Source organism: Cyprinus carpio, chromosome B19, assembly GCF_018340385.1.
Source record: "Cyprinus carpio isolate SPL01 chromosome B19, ASM1834038v1, whole genome shotgun sequence".
Classification (NCBI taxonomy): domain Eukaryota; kingdom Metazoa; phylum Chordata; class Actinopteri; order Cypriniformes; family Cyprinidae; genus Cyprinus; species Cyprinus carpio.
In genome coordinates, this window is record NC_056615.1 from 22202072 (window position 1) to 22216597 (window position 14526).

The 14526-nt window shown below is 38.5% G+C and overlaps 1 pseudogene; it reads left to right on the forward strand.

The window, feature by feature from the left end:
* Positions 1-5460: 5460 nt before the first annotated feature.
* LOC122140845 lies at positions 5461-8894 on the forward strand (annotated as a pseudogene).
* Positions 8895-14526: the final 5632 nt, after the last annotated feature.

The following is a 14526-nucleotide window of genomic DNA, read 5'->3' on the forward strand; positions in this document are numbered from 1 at the left end:
AAATTGCTTTAGGTCTGTATAGAAACAGGTTCTATTACATATTAGTAGAGGTTAGTGTGTAGAATATGAGTCGGTGCTGTGGTAGGTAATAACGTTTTTGAAAGAATTCTCTTATGCTCCCCAAGGCTAAATTCATTTCAGAAATACAGTAAAACAGTAATATTGTAAAATATCATTTGAATAAAAGCAGAAGTCATTACTCCAGTCTTCAGTGTCACACAATCCTTCAGAAATCACTCTATTATGCTTGATTTTGAAACACTTCTTTTTAATATCAATGCTAAAAACAGTTCTGCTCTCAATATTTTTGATGAAACTTTCTGACGTTTTTCAGGACTTTTGAGTTCAAAAAAATAGCATTTATATGAAATGGAAATCATTTGTAATATTACAAATGTCTTTTATGTGTATCTATCTAACAACGTGAGTAATCGATGGTATGAATGGTAATGCATATTTGTACAGAAAAAAATAAGCCATGTGATCAGCTGGTAGCATGCGTCGGTGGCGGTAAAAGCAAAGGAAACGGACCAAAACGTTTGCTGCTGGGCTTCTGATTGACAAAGTCTGCGGAACACACACTATTTCTCCATGATATTGTTTGCTAATTTAAACACACAGTCTCTGTGGTAACCTTCAGTACCAGTAGCTTTTCCGAGGCCTTCTATCTTCCTGAATGTTCATTTTCATCATTACATCTTCCTCTAGGGTTTTCAAAGATGGTGTGTATGTTTTCTGGAGCGTGTCTTCGGGGTGATGTGTCTTTGGCGTCCGATCCCGCAAGGTGTAGCACACAATACTCTCAGATTTCTGATAACTGAGCCATATTTAAATGTCTAAAACTCAAGGAAGAAGCATCGTTTTCAAGTGTTCAGGAAACACCACCTTTCCACTGCTGAGGAATGATCCCATCTTTTTCTCTGGAAAAGACTGGTTTGGGAATTATCCGGTCCTGTCCTGGACCGAATAACACACGACACTCGCTCACCCGCTCTTTCAAAGTGTATCTCCACTCGAACATTCGTGGGGCTTCGCTAAGAAACATTAGACACGTAACCACATACATTAAGAGCCACGATGCACTGCATTGTTTTATATGTATTTACTCTATTTCATGATTGACGCTCACTGTCAGTAGGGTACCGAATGCTCGTAAACCTTAGAAAAGCAGAGGGGCTTCAATGGCGCTGTGTAGTACCCCGGTAATCTCCAGACTGCAATTATACCTGTAATGATGGAAACAGAGCGTTTGAAACAATTTAAAAGGGCTGCTTGCAGAAATATACTGGAAGAACTATTTAAATCGGTTTTATCGTACCGTGTTCAGGCCGAGTATGACCCAGTTTCGAGCGGATCACTGAGCAAATTTGCCGGCTTACTTTGCCTTCCAGACAAAATCTCACATAGTTTGAATCAGATTTCAGTGGTTATGTTCTATAAATATCATGTAAAATACTACAACACACTACAGAATTAAAGCGGTTAAAGGTGTTAAAACATCCATACATCTTTTAGATGCGAGGACCCCAGATATAATAATAGGACCAATTCTAAAAGGCGAAAACGCACGATATAGTATTGTATGACCAAGTCAAGGTGAAAAACGAGGGGTAAAAAAAAGTGGAACAAAAATCGTCACACTTAAATATAATATGCTTCAAGGTTGTGGAAAAGACCAGAAAAGGATCCTACGGATCATTCCTCTCACGACATGCCAGTACCTCGTTTGCAATAGGTTCAACAAACAATTTTCTTCTTTTCTTGCGGGTTGGATGAGCCGCTGGGCTGCGTTGGTACAACGGCTGTTCGTGCCATAACGATATCGTGGGAAATGCAGCTGTTGCGGCAAGTAGAGAGCAAACGCTGTCAGTCTCATGCCTGCTGCGGGACGATCAAAAACAAGGGGACACTTAAAAAAGATGCAGACAATCCATAACGTTATATCTGAAAATATACACTTGAATTAATATATTTTGCTGCTAATTAAAAAGAGGGGATATATTTTTCACTGACGGTTTGTAATGCATACAACGATTCTTGCAAACTAGCGTTAAAAATGGATAAACGTATGAGTTAAGGTTTTTATACTGTTCCCTCATAATACAGTGGCATTCTACCGAACTTACTCTGGAATTATTTGTGTGGTTTTTAGAGGTAACATTTCACTCAAAATAAGCGGCGTTAATTTGTGGTAATGATAAATTATAACGTTTACATCCACAAGGGTCAAATGTGAGAACATGCGCTACCTCCTTTTCCTGTCGAGTCAAAGCGACGTAGATGTCAAAATAAAAGTCTCGAGTGGCCAGCGCACAATTTCAACAAAGATAATTTTTACATTAATAAAAAAAGAAAAATCTAAATTGAACAGAGTTATTTTAATATGTTTTACGGATTTATAATAATTCAGTAAGTGCTTCCTGAAATACAGATAAAAAAGGTTTTGTCGGCACTTTCATAGATATCAAGTTTCCCTATCCATGAGAAGTATATTAGGAGGAATATAAGTTAGTAAGACTTTTTAAGAATTGCTTTTGGGAGAATATGAAAGCATAAATACATGGCTCTTAATTTACTGCAAACTGGGATCGGAAATGTCAGGAAATTCTGGATAATTTTATTTGGCAAACAACACACACAAATTCATGTGACATTACGTTTATTTAAGGGCCTACGGGGTTTAATAAATCAAAGGAGTGTAATAAAATGTTGCTCTTTTCAGTTCCTAGGATGTTGAGTGGTTGAGCTTGACATTAAAGTCGTGATGATGGGAGTATGATTAACAAGCTGTTCATAAATTAGTGTTTGTTTACAAAGTGTGACTGCTTTAGTACATAAAAAAGTAAATGCCAGGTAAAGATGGGCGGTGAACGATTCTTATAACACAAAGGTAAGGTAATATATACCAAATTAATGTATTAAGTTCCACCATCACAAATCCTAGTTGCATTTTCACCATGTTAAGAAAATATAGTGAGCCACAATAACAGCTGTTTATGTTTATGAAAATGTACACAAAAAAAAAGATAGCTGCATAACGACTATTAAAGGATTCTCTCTTTTTTTTTACTCGCAATTAAAACCATTAAAACCAATCAAATTCGCCTTTTATCGTATACCAAGTCAGGATTGACTCAGGACCAGCCATAGCGTCGAGCTTTGCTTTGTGTCAGGCAGACCAATACACGTCGTCCAATCACAAAAACAGCGAAGCGCGATTTTTGCTATATATTGTCCAGGTAGTTTTTTTGTTTATAAAAATAAACGATACGGATTATTTTGTATTTGGGAATGAGCATGAACTAGGTAAACTTTGTGCAATGACAACAGGTATCGTTTATGAGAAAGGGGATCCAGGTATTTTAACGTAATAATCGCAGGTTTTCGAGGCGTACAAGTGTGGCTAGCTAGTTCTATAGCAACAGTCATTGGTAATGATATTAACGATAGCTAGCTTGTGCATACATATACAAAAACTAAAGATATTTTTGCAAATAATGTCGCTAAGTTATGAATTATGTTAAGGTAACGTTGTTCATTATGTCGGTTTCGTTTAGTCGACGTCTCCTTCGGCCTGTTGCGAACTCATGTTAGCCATTAGCTGCTATGTCAAGCTCATCTAAACTAGGCTGCTGTGAGGTTTATTTTTAGTGATCAATGAGCATTTGCGTTTGAGGATATGGTTAACTTGCGCAAAAATGAGTTTTTGGTCATAAATAACCAATGGCTTCGTCTAGTTTCTAGTTGGTTAGCCTTTCCATACGCCCACAAAGAGATACACATGGGTGTAATCAGCCAGACCTGTGCATGTGTCTCATATACGCTAGTCGTTAGATTAAATCATGCATTAAAGTGATTGGATTTGCTCCTGGTATCATGCATACACCGGCTGAACGCTTAAGTTTCTTATGTTGAGGTCTTCATTGGGCGCGTGTGTGCTGAATATGAGGAAATGTCTGGACTGGGGCAGGAAAAACAGCCCCTGCAGTATTTGGGCATGGTCGCTATCCGATTGACCTGACAACAGTTTCATGAGTGGCTGTATTTTCCGAAATGGGGACAACTACTTGAGGTCTTAGACGTGGGGAGGAATTAGGCGCGTGCGTTGGTTGATTTCGTGTGTACAGTTTGTCGAGTAATGTGGAACCCGGCCTAAAATATCTGTCAGTTGTAGTGAAACTGACGCGCACTTACAGACGTGTGATGACTTGAATGTTACGAAGAAGCTTGTTTCTAAGACGGTTTTAAACATATTGCCTGCAGACTTTTAAGTTGTGTGCACATTAAAGAAATACTATAAAACAACCTTGTGCCTTCTTAAACACTAATCCTGACCAGCTAAGTTTTATTATCTAAAACTGCCTACAAGTTATGGGATACCCCTACAACTTTTTCTGTTGGTCGTTTTTAGTTGCATTGGATCAAATCTGCAAATGTTCTGTTTGCATGCGGAAATAAACCTAGAATTTAATTTACTTTTAAAACACAACTGTTTGTATGATTAGCAATATCCCCGGATTTGAAAGTTTCCCAAAACCTTATTGCTGCAACATACTAACATCTGCTGTCGTCTGGTATCTGAGAGCGGTAGAGTTCCGGTCAAGGGTTAGCGTTTCTGAAAGGTGGCAGTTTGTCGCCTCCAGTGTGGTTGAGACACTGGCAAGAATCATTAATAGACAAATCCTTTGCGCTGTTCCGCTGGGCATGGCGCGATTACCAATGAGCCCAGTATTGCTGCTGCAGAAGCTTAAAAGCACAACATTTTCGTAAGAACTATTCATTTTATCTTTTCATGGGCTCAGATAGAAGGTTAAATCTAGTAATGATACATTCCAAAATCTGTTTTGAGAAGAAGAAACAAAATTATCTAACTCTTGGAAGACTTGAGGTTTAGTTAATTATTAAGCACCAGTCCTTTTACGCCGAACAATTTATGTAAATGATAATGCCACTATATATGCGTGTATCAGAGTATATTCTAAATATAGTGCCACATTCCATCTCACAGTAAAAGTGTAGGGCAAGGGACCAAAATTTGGGTAAGTTCTGAGGATAAAATAAAGAAAATGTTTTTAGCCTTAAGGATTTTATAACTGTCTGTGTTGTATAGTCTTTATAGGATTTCACACTCATTCAGGCTTATTTGTGTTGTTTGAGCATCACATATTCTGGCCCTTATTCGGTCTCTTATCCCTTGTGACTATGTCTCTCCTCTTAGGAAGATTGACAGCGTTTCTCTGAACCACAACGACAAGCTCTACCTTTCATCTACAGCTACCCTCCATGTCCAGGTGTGCAGGAGAGAAGAGGATATCCTTCATTTCCGCCTTGATCCACTTTTAATCTGTGTTATTTTTTATAGTATCAGTTTCTGAAAACTGAAATCTGAGAAATTAAAGTTACTTTGATTCCCTGTAAGTAATTTTTTAAAAGTCCCAGCTAATCGGCTTAGCTAGGATAATGACGAAATGTGACAAGAAGTACATATGTGACACATTTGCGAACCTGCTTCTCTGTGTGCAACCAGTGGTGATTCAAACCTCGGTCACACTGGCAGACCAGCTTCACACCGGCAACTGGGTATCCGTAGCCACTTGGAAGAACATCCGGACACCTGCCTGCCTAAACAAGATGTTTACGAGACATACCGGTAAAGGACTGGGGTGCAGAATATGCCATACACGCCTCTTAGACTGAGTTATAATTCAAGTTAACACACTTGCTGTTTTCCTAGGCTTTTAAGGTGTTTGGTTTTTTGTCCAAATACAATGATTACTCTTACTGGGCTTTTATAATCTAAACAGGAAGCACTGTGTGACAACTTAGCAGCATCGGCCTCTAAGTGCAGCAAATTGTTTGGCTAAAATCATCCGAGACATTCTTCCCAAACGATTAAAGCACGAAGACTGGGTGGTTAGAGGACAGTCCAAATAATCCTTTTGTCTCTAATTTCATTTAATTGTATAAAACGTAGACAAACATTTATGACTTCACTAAACGACCCTGTCTTAGAGCAGTCGAAGACATCTCAGTGCTGGTAGATTCACCAATCAGTGGGAAAACACATTCAGCGTTTTCGAAGATTTCTAAATATTTGAGGGATTTAGATGGATTTTTACAGCCATCGTTTTTCCACGCACTCCGTGATACAGTTTTCTCGTATGGTTCTTTGTTTAGAGACAGTTTTTAAGAGGTATTTTATGCACTTTTGACAAGTAAAAGTAATCTCATGCTTTAAATTCATTGCAATATAATTAAACTAAATTTCAACTAAGTGTCTTATGTTTTATTTAATGAAACCTGAATGTATTGTTCCAGTGTCCCTTAACATACATTGACAAGCACATACTGCTATAGTGGGATACGTCGAAAGACCCGTTGTTAAACACGCCATACTGGCCAAACCTGGACCTCAAAATATGACACCCGGTATTGACTGTCTTCTTACTGCTGACTTTTTCTCTAAATTCCTTTCAAAGATTGAAATATTACAGTCCTCAGCGTGGTATTTAACCCGCTGTGTTCCCCTGCCCCCCCACACACAGGTTGAAAAGCCACTGATATAGGTGTCAATGTATATTTTGGTCTAGAGAAAACCATAGTTTATGCTTAAATGTTCTGTTAATGTATCTGTGGGACTGTGGCCACCTCCAGTCTGAACTGACAGAACTGGTGGCAAACCTACAAGCAAGAGGTCAACCGAAGCAGCCTGTGAACTTTTCTTGTGACGGGACCCAAAAGATCCTCAAGTCGCTCTTTTGACACGTGTCGTAAGAAATCGCACGCTTCCTTCGTACAGGAGCAGCGATCCTGTGGGTGCAACCCGCTGGGGGGCAGGCGGCGTGGGAAAGGTCCGAGAGCGGTCGTCACTTGGGGGTGTTGGGGGTGGTTTCTCTGCTCAGGAGTACGTGCAAGTGTGAATAGTAAGATGACATGTAAAGATTTTTCTCAGGCATTATTGCGGTGGTCATTGATGTACTATTAATAGTTATTGTTTAATAGTTTGAATTCGATTGTATTTATCTGGGCATTCCGAGTTCAACTCGGCGCTTGTTGGCAAGGACCTGTGGGGGGGTGGGGGGGTGGTGGTTGTGGGTGGGGGTGGTGTGGGGTTTGTGGCGGGGGCTCAGTGGGGGGGGGGGGGGGGTGTGGGGGTGGTGGTGTTCCTCTCCTCTCTCTCTCTCCCCCTTTGTTTCTGTTGATTTAAACTGTCCCATATTATTAATAAAAGGCAAAAAACGCGGCAAAAATAAAATCTAAAAAAAGAATAAGAAATTAGTGTTTTGTTTTATAATTAGTTTTTTAAATAAAGTATGTTTTTTAAAATCAAATTTAGTTTAATTAGAATTTTTTAGTATTTAAACTAAAAGAAAATTAGAAATGTTGTCATGGAGCCCTAGATGACGCTAACACATTTTTATTTTATTATTTTATTTTGAAATATAATACTTGTTTAATGTTTTTTTAGGTTATAATAGCCCTGGTTTTTTGCTACATTGTTTTTTGGTTTTCAATAGGCGGGACCCTCCAAACCTCACGTAAAGTAATCTCAAAAAGATTCCAGCACAGCTCCAGAGCAATCGGTGGGTGGAGCAGAAGCAAAGCATGTCAGTACAGAAAATCAAGGTAATACTGGAATGAAATTTGAACATTTTCAAATTTATATCTGTGCTTCTTCCCCATAAGTATTCTCTCCCCCTAAATCATTTTGTGATCTATAAGTCAATAATTTGTTTGCGCTAATCTCTGAAAAAGTAGTATTCTCAAATATTTTTGTATAATGTACTGTAAATAATGCATAATAGTGCCCAGTCAGTTGGCTTTCCGTACAATCTCTGTGCACGTTTATATTTCTTCAAATGAAATCCGTATGTAATGGCTTTTTTTTGGGGTAGCTAAAGCCATGTCAAAAGTGGATAAAATATAATCAGCCAATCAGTTTCACAGAACAAGGTGCCAATAAGGGCATGCTGGTGATCCTGTCGGGGTCGGGGTTGTCGGGTGGGTTTGTTTATGACAGCAGTATTGTATACTCTAAATGTAAATATAGTACCATTGTGAGTTTTTTGGCGAGCAAAAAGAGAAAGACGGTGTGGAACAGCCGCCATCCCATAGTAAGCATCAGGTCAGTGAAAAAACCAACCAATAAGGTTGAGTTCTGCTCGACAGGGGAGGGCTGTATAGAAGAAGCTGCCCTCAGCTCCTTCCCAGAGGCACACCGTTCCAGAGAAAACCTCTCCACCGTGTCTCGCACCAGCCCGATTCGGGCAGCGTTCATATGGTCACTCTGCTGGCCTATCACAGTCACACAACGATACCCTCTCAACCAGGCGGCGGCACCGTCCCTGTTATGATTCTGCCATCAGAGCTGAGTCTTTCCTTACCCAGAGACGCGCGATAAAACATCAGTCACGGTCGCTCACGTCTTTTTGCTGACTACTCCGACTCCAGTCGTCCAGAGAGCGCGGCCGCTCGGTTCCGAAGCGGGGCCCTGACCCCACCACTCATTGTCAGCTTGCTGGTGTTGCTTGCTAAACGCAAACGCAAAAGGAGGACGTCCGGCTCATAAAAACTAAGGGCCAGATCAAGGCGGACCATGGCACCCTTTTGCAGCTGCCATCAGCCCACCACCTCTAAATCCAAATTCAGCTTTTGCTCAACCGAGAGAGTAATCCAAAAAAGGCCGTGGCCTTCCTGTGCACCCACCACTCCTTCACCGTTGGTGGAAAACTCGTGCTCCAGGACCAGCCAGGCTTGATGCTTAGCCAACTTCCAACCATCCAGAAGTGACAGACGCTGAGCATAGAGGTGTAGTGGTGCAATGTCAACCTGCCGCAGACCTGAGAAGCAGCAGCGCAGTCCTGCTAATGCGAGGCCCCAACCAACCGGGTTAGCGACTGAGCCGCAGGTGGTCATCCAGCGGCGCCGTTATCCAGAGAAGGAAGCCGGCTCCACAAGAAGTGCCACCGTCCCCGTTACGTAACCTCCGACTGGCAAGTTTATTCGACAAAACTAAAGAAGAGGGGACCGAGGAGAGAGTGACGATCACTCTGACTCATGTGGAGCCAAGGGCGATTCCATGACAAACAGCACGGTTTCCCCAGCTCCTTCAGCTCCAGTTTTGGAGAAACCCCAAAAAGCAGACGCCCCGTACACAGCAGCACAGCACCCGACCCCTGATCTCAATTGTGCAATGCCTTTCCAAGTGCATTCTTGTGAATTGGCATACTGTAGCTTGTATTCAAACTGAGGTGGTACCAATACTTGGCTCTGAGCTTGGACTGGGTGTGTCTTGCTTTCTGTGTAAAATGATGTACAGAAGTACAACCTGTCATTGTTGCCTTCAAAACAGCAACTACACTCATATTTTGTCATATGATTAATATGAAACATAAATGAATTCCCTGTGAAGAGATATGAATTTTCGTTGGCTAGGAAACAAAAGTTTTGACAAGAAAGAGCGAATTTTTAGAGCATTGAAAACTGAAAATACTCAACAAATAACAGTCCCATCTGGTCCAGCTCAGTTTACTAAAATGAAAGGACACTCCTTAAAAAAAAAAAAAAAAGAAGATAAATAATCAAAGTTACCAAGGAACTGCTTTACCATCTGTTGCGTTGTCACCATTCTCAACGTGCCATAAGAGGGCAGTTGGTCTTTTTTGCTCTAACCCGTCTTTGCAATGTTTTGGTTTTAAACATGAATTGAGGACCATGTGCGTGTGTTTTTCTAGCTGTTCAGATGACAATCGAGTGGTATTACGGGGTTTGCAACTTCAGGGTTCTAAAAAAGTCCCTCCCCTCGCCCAGTGAATGGGTTAATAGTTCAGTTTTTTTTAGACATCGCAAGATAATAGATACACAAACACTTCGAAATGACTTACATCGCGTTGCTGTTGTGAAGGTCTGAGAACCCACTACTGGTTTCAGATGGTGCCCACGTGTAGGTTGAATGGAAAAGGACCTCTAAAGTCCTTTTAAATATGCAAACGAGGCCTGTGATTCCGGTATTCTTCTCAAAGCCCCGCCCCCTGCGTTCAGGTCTGTTCAGTCGTTCTCCTCTTACAGCAACATAATCTAGCACTTAACGAGATGAAATAGTTATCCGTGAGCCCAGCAAGAATATCTTCAAGAGGTACAGTCATACCAGAGCTAATTTAACACTTTTTATTTTCCAAATGTATAGCTGCTCGTCACCTCAAGATTGCTACTAATGGAATATTATTATTAAATTACTAGTAAATGTGCACTGTCAACCGACAAATGCATGGTACAAAAAAATTTGCAGTAAATTTCCATTTAAATTTGCTATAAATTATTTAAATTAAACTGAACTGGTCCTAAGTATTTATTATACAAATTTTACCAAAGCTTTAGGCCACCAACAGCATTAGGTTTTGTGTGGAGTATCATGTTGGGTAAAGGAGAGTTTTTGCTCATTTTCGTAGCCTTTAATGTTTGTCGCTAGTTGTTTTCAGATATTACCCTTGATCTTTTTAGCCAAAAAAAAAAAAAAAATAGCAATTTAATAATATTTTTGCTTTGAAATTAAATAATCAATGGAATTGTAAAATAGATTTGTTTGTACTAGTTTTATGAATATTATTTGATGCGCTTTATTCAATTTAAAGGTATTGACAAGGCTAGGTTTTTGGGGGTGAAAAAATCTCCTTTAAGGTTCAAGCTCAACAAAGGCTGTTGATGGTAAATAGAGGTCCATTTGGGTGCAGGCACTTAATTTTAAAAGCAAAGCCACTCTGATTAGGTGAGAAGTTTAGGTTGTTGTTAAGTCGATGATGTTTTCTATTGTATTCAAATGAGGGTAGGAATATAGAATTGAGAAGGGGAAAGACTAGAGTTTATCATTTTACTATGGAGTAATGTGTGCTTTTAAAAAAGCTAAACGGGTTTACCTAACAACATAATGATTGTGCTTTCACATGAAAAAACAGTGATTTTCCCAATCAGTCAGCTCCTGACTGACCACCTCACCATCCCAACCCCCCACCGCTGCTCACTGTTTGTCTGATTTACTGGTACAAGATGGCAGAAAATGGCACATTGGCGGTCAGCACAGCCTGCTAGCATAAATTACGATTTAGGCTCATGAAATGAATGTGCTATATGTGGTATAGTTTATTCTGCTTATTGTACTCAAGGTTTAAAGTTTGACTCTAACCAAAATTAATGGGAATCTTTCGGATAAGTACAGGAGCTGTTTTTATTTGTACATTGTTTGATATTAAGGCCTGCTTGCTGTTTTGATCATTTGCTCTTGATAATTTTTTTTTGCCCTTCTTAATGGAATCAGAATTCGGGAAATCATCCAAAAACTGAATTCCTCCATCCCACTCAACACCTCAGATTCATCCAAGATGTAGATGAGTGTTGTTTTTTTTCATTGAAGATTTTTGGAGAAGTTTAGCATAACATCACTTGCTCCAAACAATGGATTCCTCATGCATGGAGGGTGCCGTGCAGCCAATGAGACTCCAAACAGCTGATAAAAACATTCAACAATTATGTTCTTGTGTAAGTGCGAAAGCTGCATGCCTTGTAACAAAACAATCCATCAATGACATTTTTAACTTAAAAACCTACTTCAACTTCTGGCCTAAAATACTAATTCATAATCCATATATTACAACTTCTCTCCTGTGAAAGAGTCCTCCCTCTTTGCGCGGTCTCACGTAACAAACATTGTTTTAAAAATGATTTTTGGCCAGTTTTTTTCTGTTTTTGTTAAACGGTGTTTGATCTGTGCAGATTTTTCCTGATTCAGATGAGACTTTTTTTTTTTAATTAAGTTAGAACAATCTCTGGATTTTTTCTTAAACAAACATGCAGCTTTTTGTTTGCCAAGACATTAATTAATGGACTGGAGTTGTGTGTATATGGGTTGATGCCGGCATTTAATCGCCACGCTCTCTTGACTTCTCAATTCGGAACGGCAACACCCAAGCCACTGTAAAGGATCCACTGGTGAGCAATTGCATGTAAATGCTATATTATCTCCAAATCTGTTCGGATAACAAGAAACAACTCATCTACATCTCAGATGGCCTGAGGATGAGTTGCATTTTTGGGCAAACTATTGTTCTCCCTTTACAGGCACAAGATGCACAGTTCAATCTTCTTGCCTCATTTGGCAGTCTAGATTTTTCAATCCTAAATGTTATTCCTACTAATATCCTGACAACAGCAATTCAGTATCCTGTGAAATACTAAATATCAGACTTATACAAGTCTTAAGAAGAAAAACTTGTACTTGTGACATTAATAAACTGAAAACAATTAAGAAAATAATTAATTTCGCCGATTTCTAGATTGCACCATTCAGAAGAATGATGGAAGAGTGAATGGTTAGATTTATATGAATCTAACAAATTGCATACTGATATAGAGTGAATAATCAGATCTGTAAGACAGCAGCAAAAGTTCCTTGTATAAGTGATTGAAAGCAGTTTGAGCATGTTAATTTATATCCGTTTATGGATATATCATTCAAACCCTCAGTCCCATTGACAATGTCATTTTTTTTATCTTGTTTGCAAGTACAAATGTCACACCACAGAAATGTTAACATGTTCCAGTACAACATAGTGCCTCATACACAAAAACCACCACACAACCACAACAAACCACTGTGGCTCTGTATATATCCATTTTCTTTGCATTATTTATAAGGTTGTGATTTCGCTCGGAAGCATCAAGTGGATTATTCTGTTTTAACATCTTTGGAAAAGGCTCTTCAAAACTGTTTCCCTCAGAATAAGAAGGAAAACCAAAATCGACACTGGCTTGATCTCAGGCGAGGGGTGCGTGTGTGGTTGGAATAACCCATCAGTGGTTGCTAATTCTCATGTCATTCATTGTGACAAAAACTCAAAAAGAAACCAATTGCGAACGTGTCCAGCACATTAACATCTCACCGAGTCATTGTAGAATTGTTAATTAGTCCGCGAGGAACTAGTTGTTCATTTGTTGTGTTTTCGTCGTGTCAGTTTACTAGAATGCCGATTTCTACCATAGACAATCTAACATGTCTAATTTATATAATCTGATAACCACCTTTTTCAGTCAGTTCCATGCAGGGTTTGGTGTATGGGAGATATGTTTGTTTAAAGAGTTGTTACAAAGGATCTGATATTCGTTGTTGGAGTTGCGCCGTTTACTCTTTTTCGAAAAATATTTTGAACCCTGTGTTTGTCTTGCACTTTAATTTTCTTAACGGGAAAGCACACCGGGGGAGAACAAAGAATGATGAAATGCAGGGGGGGTTGTATGGGTTATTTGTTTTTGGTACTTATGAGGTGCTTCTTTTTGAAAAAGTTTTATGCTTTTTTGTATGTTCATGTGTTTTTTTTCCATGTGTCAAACTGTTCATCATTGGACATCTTCCATATATATATATATATAAGATATAAAAGAAATGATCTCTGACTGTGGGTGCACATTTCTCATAATTCAGCACTAATAAACAATATGTATGATGTGTTTATTTAAGTATAAGCGTAAGTATCATGGTTAAATGATACACAAGTGGATTTAAATGTGTGAAAGGAACTTAAATTGTCTGGTTATCTCGAAGGATACAGATTTGAGTTCAGGTTTACTTGGGATTGAACCACGTAATAGTCTGCTTTGGTTTTCTCGGCTTGATCACATGAAAATGTATTTAAACTAAAGATAGATTAAATTATATATTTGACATATTATTACTTTTTAAAAATATATATATAATATAAAACACATACACCACTGTTCAAAAAGGTTTGGGGCTGTTAATGTTTTTAAATTGTTAATCCCTTTATTCCTTGTCACAAAAAATACTGTAAAGATTGTGATAGTGAAATATTACAATTTAAAATATTTGTTTTCTATTTCATAAAATGTCATTTATTCCTTTCAAAGCTGAATTTTCAGCATCATTAGAAATTATTCTAATATTCTGATTTGCTTCTGAAGAAACTTTTCTTGTTTTTGTCAATGTTAAAAACAGCTATAATATTATTGACCATTTTTTGCAGGATTCTTTGATGAATAGAAAATTAAAAAAGTGTTTATTTAAAATAGAAATCTTTGTAACAAATGCAATGCCTTTACTATCACTTTTCATCAGTTTAATGTATACTTTCTTAATTAGAAGTAATTCTGTTTTCTAAAAAAGTCACCCCAAACTTTTGCATGCTTATGAATATTCCTTGTCTGATTAAAATCAGAGACTTTAATGCATTGGGCATTTTTCCCCCGTCCAGTTAAATCTGGAAAAATTATTTTTAAGTTAAATTATGACATAAAAAAAGACACTTTAGTTTCTTTATATATAGATATAAAGTGACACTTGTAATTCTCTGAATCCAAATGTACATAAATTTGTTGCCATTGATCACGTGTCTCTTTGTACATCAAGGGCGCGGCACTAAACGAAAATGATTGTGATGACTCTGATGTTGTCTTTTGTGTAATCTCCCAATATTTCCAGACGGTTTCATAAAATCAACTGGTCACACATTTCCTGTTTAA